We start from the raw sequence: 8,294 nt of genomic DNA, 5'->3' as shown, positions 1-8,294 counted from the left end.
TCTTCAGTCCGTAGTGGATCTGATTGTGCTTTGCCCCGAAGCCGTGGCCGGTGATTCGGTGCTGATTGAGCCAGCCGTGGCAGAGGTAGCTGCGGCTGGACCAGGTGAAACTGCTAATGAGAAGGGGCATTCAGTAGACACTGACAGTGCCTCAACCGTCAGTGAATGTGGCTCAGGCTGAGGCTATTGACATAGACCCAGTCTTTAAAGTACCGGCGAAGAGAAAGATAGACCCGGTGGAGGTTACCGGGTCTAAAGTGAAAAAAGACACACACACGAGTGGTAATCTGGATAGCGATTGCGAATCCATTGATTCAAACTGGTCCGAGTGTTCGCAGGGAGAGGCACAGCTCTCCAGCGAAGAAACGAAATATACTGCAGAGGCAATTAACAGTTTCCTACGCAACACGAACGGGTTGCGGAAAGTGGAGGTGGAACTGTATTTTCCTGATTGCTCGCAGTTTGTTAACGATGTTGTCTGTTTCATGAGGGAGGGTGTATTTGAGGATAACGATGTTTTTCGTCTCCGGAAAATATTGAGCAAATTGAGGAAAAAGTTGCGTGATAAAACAACTAAGCCTACTTAGTTTATATGTATGTGTAAGGAAGGGTTTTGTATGACTTGTAATATTGTTTGCTCCTCCGGAATAACTGAGCCTGGTTTCAATTGTGTGTTATAATGTACAGTGATTTTTGTTTCTGCAAACCAATGGCAAATATTTCTGTGAAAAAACTGTGTGCTCATTTGATGATTATTTTTCATTTCCGTTTGTTTTGAATAAGGTGTAAAATACTGTTGGCGTTACTGTTTACAAATAAAAGTTTTTTATAAAATCAATCTCTCTCTCTCTCTCTCAAACAATAGACTCAAAGTAACTCTGACTTTGGTTGTGTCCATATCTGTTCTTTTTCTATCTTTCTCCCATAAACACACACACACACACACACACACCACACACACACACACACACACACACACACAACACACACACACAACACACACACACAACACACACACACTTCCCTCACATAAAACTGAAGACACAGCACGGAAACAAGTCCTATGGACTGATTTAGTTAAAATAGAAATTGCACATTTTGCAAAAGGGTGCAGAATATCATGAAAACAGCAGTTACTCTCCATCTGTTTGGATTGGATTCAATAAAATACCAGCATACTCCGAAAGCAAACTTCACATTGTCTGTAAACAAACAGAGGATGAAGAGGATGGCTTCTACAACAGGATAATGATCTAAAAAATACTTTAAGAGACGCAACCTAAAGGTTTTGCCCTGGCCCTCACAGTCCCCCGATCTAAACGTCATCAAATATCTCTGGCTAGACCTCTTAAGAGCAGCGCATACAAGACGGCCCAAACCTCTCACAGAACCGGAAGCCTTCTGCAAGGAAGAAAGGACAAAAGTCACCAAAACAAGAATTGAAAGACAAAAGCTAGTTTTCAAGCTGTGATATTGGCCAAAGGGGTGTTATTAAGTACTGACCATGCAGGGAGCCCAAACATTTTCTTAGGGGGCATCTCTAACTTCATGCCTTTTGGAAATCAGGTCATCTTTTACTCACCTAGCTATTTAAAGCAATTTTGACCAGGAATGTATGAGTGTGTTTGTGTGTGTGTGTGTGTGTGTGTGTTTGTGTGTGAGTGAATGAGTGTGTGTGTGTGTGTGTGTGTGTGTGTGTGTGTGTGTGTGTGTGTGTGTGTGTGAGAATGTGAGTGTGTGTGTGAGAATGTGAGTGTGTTTGTGTGTGTGTGAGAATGTGAGTGTGAGTGTGTGTGTGTTGCTAGGGAGTATAGCTACCCTATATCCAACCCACAGGCTGCCATGTCTCCACTGTAAACCCTTGCGGTATCTCCTGCTCTCCTTTTGAGTGCTCTATTTTCAAGACCGTCCTTAAATCTAGTCTGTCAAAGTGGGGTTAGCAACCGACTTGAACTTGAACATTAAAGTCATGGCTCTAGCTCATGACACACACACACCCACACACACACCACCCCCCCATACACACACACACGTACGCACACATATACGTAAGCACACACACACACACGTATGCACACACATGTGCATATGCAAACACATACACACACACACACAATATATGCAGACATACACACACAAACACACATACATGTGTACATATATTCCCAGACATATGCAGACACACACACACCCACACTCAGAATGTTTTTTCCCTGGGGTGTGTGACTGGACTGTGTCAGTGTGAGTAACTGACTTACTGAAAGACATGTTAAGCTTTTAAAAGCTTCCTTCAGCTCAGCAGGAGTCACAGACTTTACAACTCCCTCACAGAGAAAAGGCAACACACACATGCGTGCACACACACACACACACACACACACACACACACACACACACACACACACAGACTAAATCACACTTGAACAAGAGAGAGGGAGGTCACATCACTTCTCTTTTGTCTCAGACAGAGAGAGTAGTGCCCACACACACACACAAATTTGAAACTATCATCACTCTTTCTTTAGCCGATATACTCCCATACAAAATGTTGGCTTTCTAACTCTAGGAAGTCATCCTTTAGCCTATCTCTGACATACAAGCATATACAATCACACAGTTCACTCACTCACTCACACACACACACACACACACACACACACACTCACACACACACGGAGACAGAGGGAGAGAGAGTGAGATAGAAATAGAAAGAAGGGGGAGAGAGTGCATGTTGTCCAGGAAACACCTAAATGGCGTTCATCCCTGCATGCCCCTTCTCATTTCCTGTGTGAGATGTAAATGGCTGCCAGAATCATAAACAAGATCACAATCACATGCAACCACACACATGTAGAATTCACATAGTGGTGATGGTGGTGTGCATGTGTATGTGTGTTTTAAAGAAAGGTTTGTGTGTGTTTGTCTGTGAGTGTGTGTTTGTGTGTTTGTGTACCAAGTTGAGGAGCACCCTACAGTTTAGGAGGACCCCCCACACAAATCCAAGAACAAAAAGTGTTCCAAAAGTGAAAAAAAAAAAACCACTGCGACCTTCAGGGCCAGATCACATTCATCACATTGCTCATTGCGCACACACACACTGTTGGTAATACATCTTCATCACAATGTGGAGAGGCCCATCACAGCACACACACACACACACACACACAAAAAAACACACACACACACTGCTCACAGCTCACACATCATGTGTGACACATGTGGCCCATTGTGGTTTGGGGGGGGCGGGGGTTCTTTGCCGCTTTTGGGTCCCCCTCCATTTCTCTCCTCCCCCGTACAGGAAACCCTCATTTGTCCACGCCACAAATAAACAGTGTCCACTTCCTGCTCTGGAGGTTGGAAGGGCAGGCTGTGCCAGAAACAGCAACAGGGGCCAGAGACTGCATGACATGCAGCACCCTCCGGGGCAAGGGTGTAGGGTTACAGGGAGTCATTTCTGTCATACAAAATATTGACATCAAATATAGTGCATATGCACACACACACAACATCACCAACATATTCTCTCTCTCTCTCTCTCTCTCTTCTTCTTCTTCTTCTTCTTCTTCTTCTCCTCCTCCTTCTCCTCCTCCTCCTCCCCTCCTCCTCCTCCCTCCCCTCCTCCTCCTCCTCCTCCTCCTCCTCCTCCTCCTCCCCCCCCCCCTCCCTTCCCTCCCCTCCCCTCCCCTCCCCTCCTCCTCCTCCTTCCCCCCCCCCGTCTTAATAGGTTGTTATCAGTGAAACAGCGGTCTGGAATAATGACTTTGTGGGAATGGGTGATCTCAGTTTCCATAAACAGTTGAGCAGCAAATGACAGCAAGTTAGACCTCCAGTCCAAGGCAAAAAGCAGACTCTCATTAAGAATAACAGACCAGACTACCCCGAAAAATAGCCCACTACTTCACTAAACACTCTGAATTTTTTAATTAGTAATAAGTAATTAATAATAATAATAATTTAATTAGTAATAAGTAATTTACAAATGCAGTTTGCACAAGTTAAGCTCTGGGATCTGTGCATGTTGGACAGAACTTTAGCTTAACAAAGCAACTAATTATGTGACACATAAGAATGTAAGTATAAAAGTATCAGAGGATCAAATCTTGATAGCTGATAGTTGTTAGTCAGGTCAGCCACACACTCGGCCTCTCCAATATACTGTCCTCTGTGACTTTGGTATTTCTACAAGTCAGGCTACCGCAACGCAGAGCACTAAATACACAGGAACCCACAGAATATCATTCAAAACCGTAGACCACCACAAAAACATCCCACCGATTCCTCACTCTAAAAGCCCACTATTTAACACGAGTCACTAAAAACCAAGGGGCACTATAAATCTTAACCCACTCCAGCTAGAAGATCGTGACACATGTGACAAAACAACCTTCCCTCGGAGGAAGAAACTCTGGAGACAGCTGGAGAGAAAAACCCCTAAGCAGCCAGTGCCACTTTCACTGCAGCTCAGCTCAGATTGATTGAAGGTTGTTTATTAGTGGAGACAGCAGGGGGCCATGCTGAGGCCCCAGCGTTGGACCGGCGGGTAAAACACCCAGTTGCACAGAGAAACAGCCTCCTGACATAACTCCCTATAAAAAAAGCATTAAGTACTGTGCGCAAACCAATCAGATGGTTAGACATCAGAAAAACACACACACACACACACACACACTCTCTCTCTCTCTAGCTCTCTCTGCAGAACGGGTTGTATTCTTTGCAAGGATATGATGAGGCATCCTGAGACTCTACATGAGATATACGTGTGAATCATTCATTTGTATGTTAATTTCGCAACACCCAACGAACGACTGTTCCTCATATAAAGAGGCAAGCACTGGTGGGGTTAGCACACAGACACACTAGCCTGGCCCAGATCTCTTCAAGGGTCTTTTCTGTCCTCTAAGCCAGGGGTTCCCAACCTTTTCGACTCCGAGGCCCAACTTTTCGTATTTGTAACAGGTCGGGGCCCAACAGACATCCTGCTAACTTTAGCGAATCTATATTCCATTAGACTAATTTAATCTATAATTCATTAATTCTAATTAATAAGCGATTGTTATGTGTGAGAAAAAGCAACATCAGCAACTGCCACAGGTCAGGTGGAAGCCTAGAAATAAATAAAAGACAATCTAACTCTAGATATTGCATCAAAATTGTATTGTGCACAGAGAACTGAATTTCAGTAGGCCAAGGCCTATTTGTGCACAGCAAAGAAATCAAACCAGAAAAGACCCAACAGATAGCATGTACTCAAAACAAGTGATGGAACATGCAAACAAGACCACTTAGTTAGGCCTAATTAAAATAGGTGATGCTTCAGACATGCAAACAAATAGGTTCAAATAGGTCAATGTAATGATAAGAACAATTGAAATAATGAATTAAATCTGTGGCTGCAATCTATTATCAACATAAATAGCACCAATCATTCCTGGGCAGTCGTTTGAGTTGGTAGCTGTCCACAGACAAGCATATCCACTCCAATGATAACGTACAAAAATAGCACTAATGCAACGTTACTGACGTCCGTCGAATCCTATACATTTACCAGTAATCACTTCAGACATCGTCTATTTAAGACACTGTTGTTAAATGGTATTTTTTTCGTGCTCTCTCGCCGTCAAGCAGGGAATATATGCGAGACACAATGCAGCCACTCGACGGTAAATCGTAAGAATTATCCCCTGAAGCAATTCGGAACACCTCAGTCAGCCCACCATCTTCAACTATGTTGCATTTCACGGACTGGTCTAGTTATTTTCCTAGAAACGTCGTCTAACCTGGGGTTGCTTTCTGTTGGGTGCTTTGCATTAAGGTGATAACTTAAAGACGAGTTGCTTCTGTGACAGCTAAATTCAGCTTGACAAATGCTACATACAACTTTAGATTTGTCGATTGTTCCGTCATTTTGCCTCTTAAACAGAAACTTTCCGCCAAACAATCCCTCAGCTCTCTCCATCTTTCACCGTCTCGGTCGCTCCTGGGTCCGTGTATCTTCTGGCCAACCGATTTTCGTTTTAAAACCAGGAAATGGAAAACGGATAACGAGCCGTGGAGGATGAAAACAAGGGCCTAGAAGCTCGGGGCCAGTCAGCTGATGGTGCACTGTCCTCGGACACATTATCTTCACATCCTGGTGCCTGTGGAGGATGGAGACAGGGGTCTTGCAGCTCGGGGCCAGTCCGCTGATGGTGTAGTCTACTATTCTCGGACACTTGTTGCTTACAACTTCATCAACGGTAGCCATGATTAACAGACAATGACAAAAGACATCAAGTTCCGGGTCATATTAATGCAAAATCAGTGATGGAAAATTGCCCCTGTTTTTATTTACCCGAATTTCCATTCATAACCACGCACACGAACCACAGAAAACGACCCGTTCCCCGTTTGGAAAATAAATGGGAAATGGGAAATAGGTTCATTCCTGGTTTCCCATTTTCCGACTCCGAGACGGTAGACGGGAGATGGCTCGTTGTCCGTTTTCCATTTCCTGGTTTTAAAACGAAAATCGGTTGGCCAGAAGATACACGGACCCTCCTGCCTAACCGACTGCTGACTGCGGTTTCATGTCAGTGGTCAACGCACACCAAAAGTAAACAAAGTTGCGTTAACTGCATTCAAATAATTGTATCACATTAATCTCGGCCACAATAATATCATAGATGTACGCGTTAACTTAGACGTCTTTAATTAATATTGTTCTCAATTTAAAATCAGTTACTCGCTCTGCGGCCCACTAATGAGGAAAAAAAAAATCTGAAACATTTTCGCGGCCCAATGGATAGTGCCCCGCGGCCAATGGGTTGGGAAACCCTGCTCTAAGCACTGAATGTTTGGAGGACTGAAGAGCCCATGTCAGACACTGAAGTTCCATCGAAAACCTGTGCAGCAGAGGCTTTTTAAATTCTATTCAATTGAATTTGATTTATACAGTACCAGTAACAATTGAAATGATTTGTAGGTGCTTAACAGAGCCTAGAGCCTGCAGCAAGCACTAAAGCAAGGAAAACCTCCCTTTTAATAGGAAGAAACCTTAAACAGAGCCTCTGCTCAAAGGGGGGACCCATCTGCTTGGGGCCGGCCCGGTAGAGAGAAAGAGATATATAAGGGAAGAGAAGGTAAGGGAGAGTCAGGAGCGAGCGGATGGCTTTCACTAAGAATGGGCCACATACAGTGTAAGACCCTTTTCACTGGGGGTGGGAGTCATCTGGTGACAGGGAATTTCATTCCTTTCACTTAACTAATAAGTTTATTCAAAATGATTGACAGCAGAGGTAAGCGATATGTTTTACCAGAGTATCATATAATACAGGTACTAATGGCATCAGTATGTGAGCTTCCTTAAAATCACGAACATGACTTCTGGTGCCGTAAGCTGCTTTACATGAGATCCTGTGCACGCTAGGAAACACAGACACATCCGGCAGCACCCCACAGTCACTTTGCATGCTTGGCTGATCTCTGTACCATGCAAATACAGACAATAGGGCGAGAGGGCTATCAGTAAAAACTACAGATAATTTGACACTGGCCATAGCATGACCCGACAGAAGTAAAGACTGATAGGCATATGCCAGACCTGATCCATGCCAGATTTGCATCTGATCATGGATGCATTTCAATACTGGTTTTTCTAGACAGGAGTGCTGCTTTCGACACTATAGATCAGCATATTAGGCTAGTAGGTTATCTTGCCACTTGTCTTTGTATCAAAACTGTCATTCTGTTTAAGTAAGCACAGGATTAAATATCTAACATACCAGGAACAACCACAACTCCTTACAAGGCCATCCAAGCTTTTAGTTTTATCAAATACAAAGACCAAACAACACCTCAGTCGTGCAATTTTCAAACCATCAGAGACAACACTAAAAAATCTGATTGGCCGCTGCTGGCTAAATTCGCTGCTCATTTGCATAGGATTAAACTTTCCCCAACTTTTTGGGATTGTTCGGCCAATTCGCTCGTCTACGTCATCCTCATCAACATCACCTGCCTCCAACAGAATGGTATGGGATAAAGAATTTTACTTCCATCGCGTCGCTGACTGGTAACCTGGGTGTAAGTGCTCAGGCTCTGGGCTCCGTAAAGAGCCTTGACACAATTTAAATTGTTATTGCCGCTTTATAAATACAATTGGATTGAATTGAATTTGGGCGAATGAGGGAGAATGGGAAGTGGTCGAGTAGCTATCAGCACATAATGGCTTTTATCTGGTTCATCTTAAGCAGTTAGTATTCAGTTTGTATTTTAAGGCTTCAGTACTCCTGCTGGCAGCTGAGAACTGATTTGGC

This window comes from Sprattus sprattus (genome assembly GCF_963457725.1).
Source record: "Sprattus sprattus genome assembly, chromosome: 2".
Lineage (NCBI taxonomy): Eukaryota > Metazoa > Chordata > Actinopteri > Clupeiformes > Clupeidae > Sprattus > Sprattus sprattus.
This window is presented reverse-complemented; position numbering follows the sequence as displayed.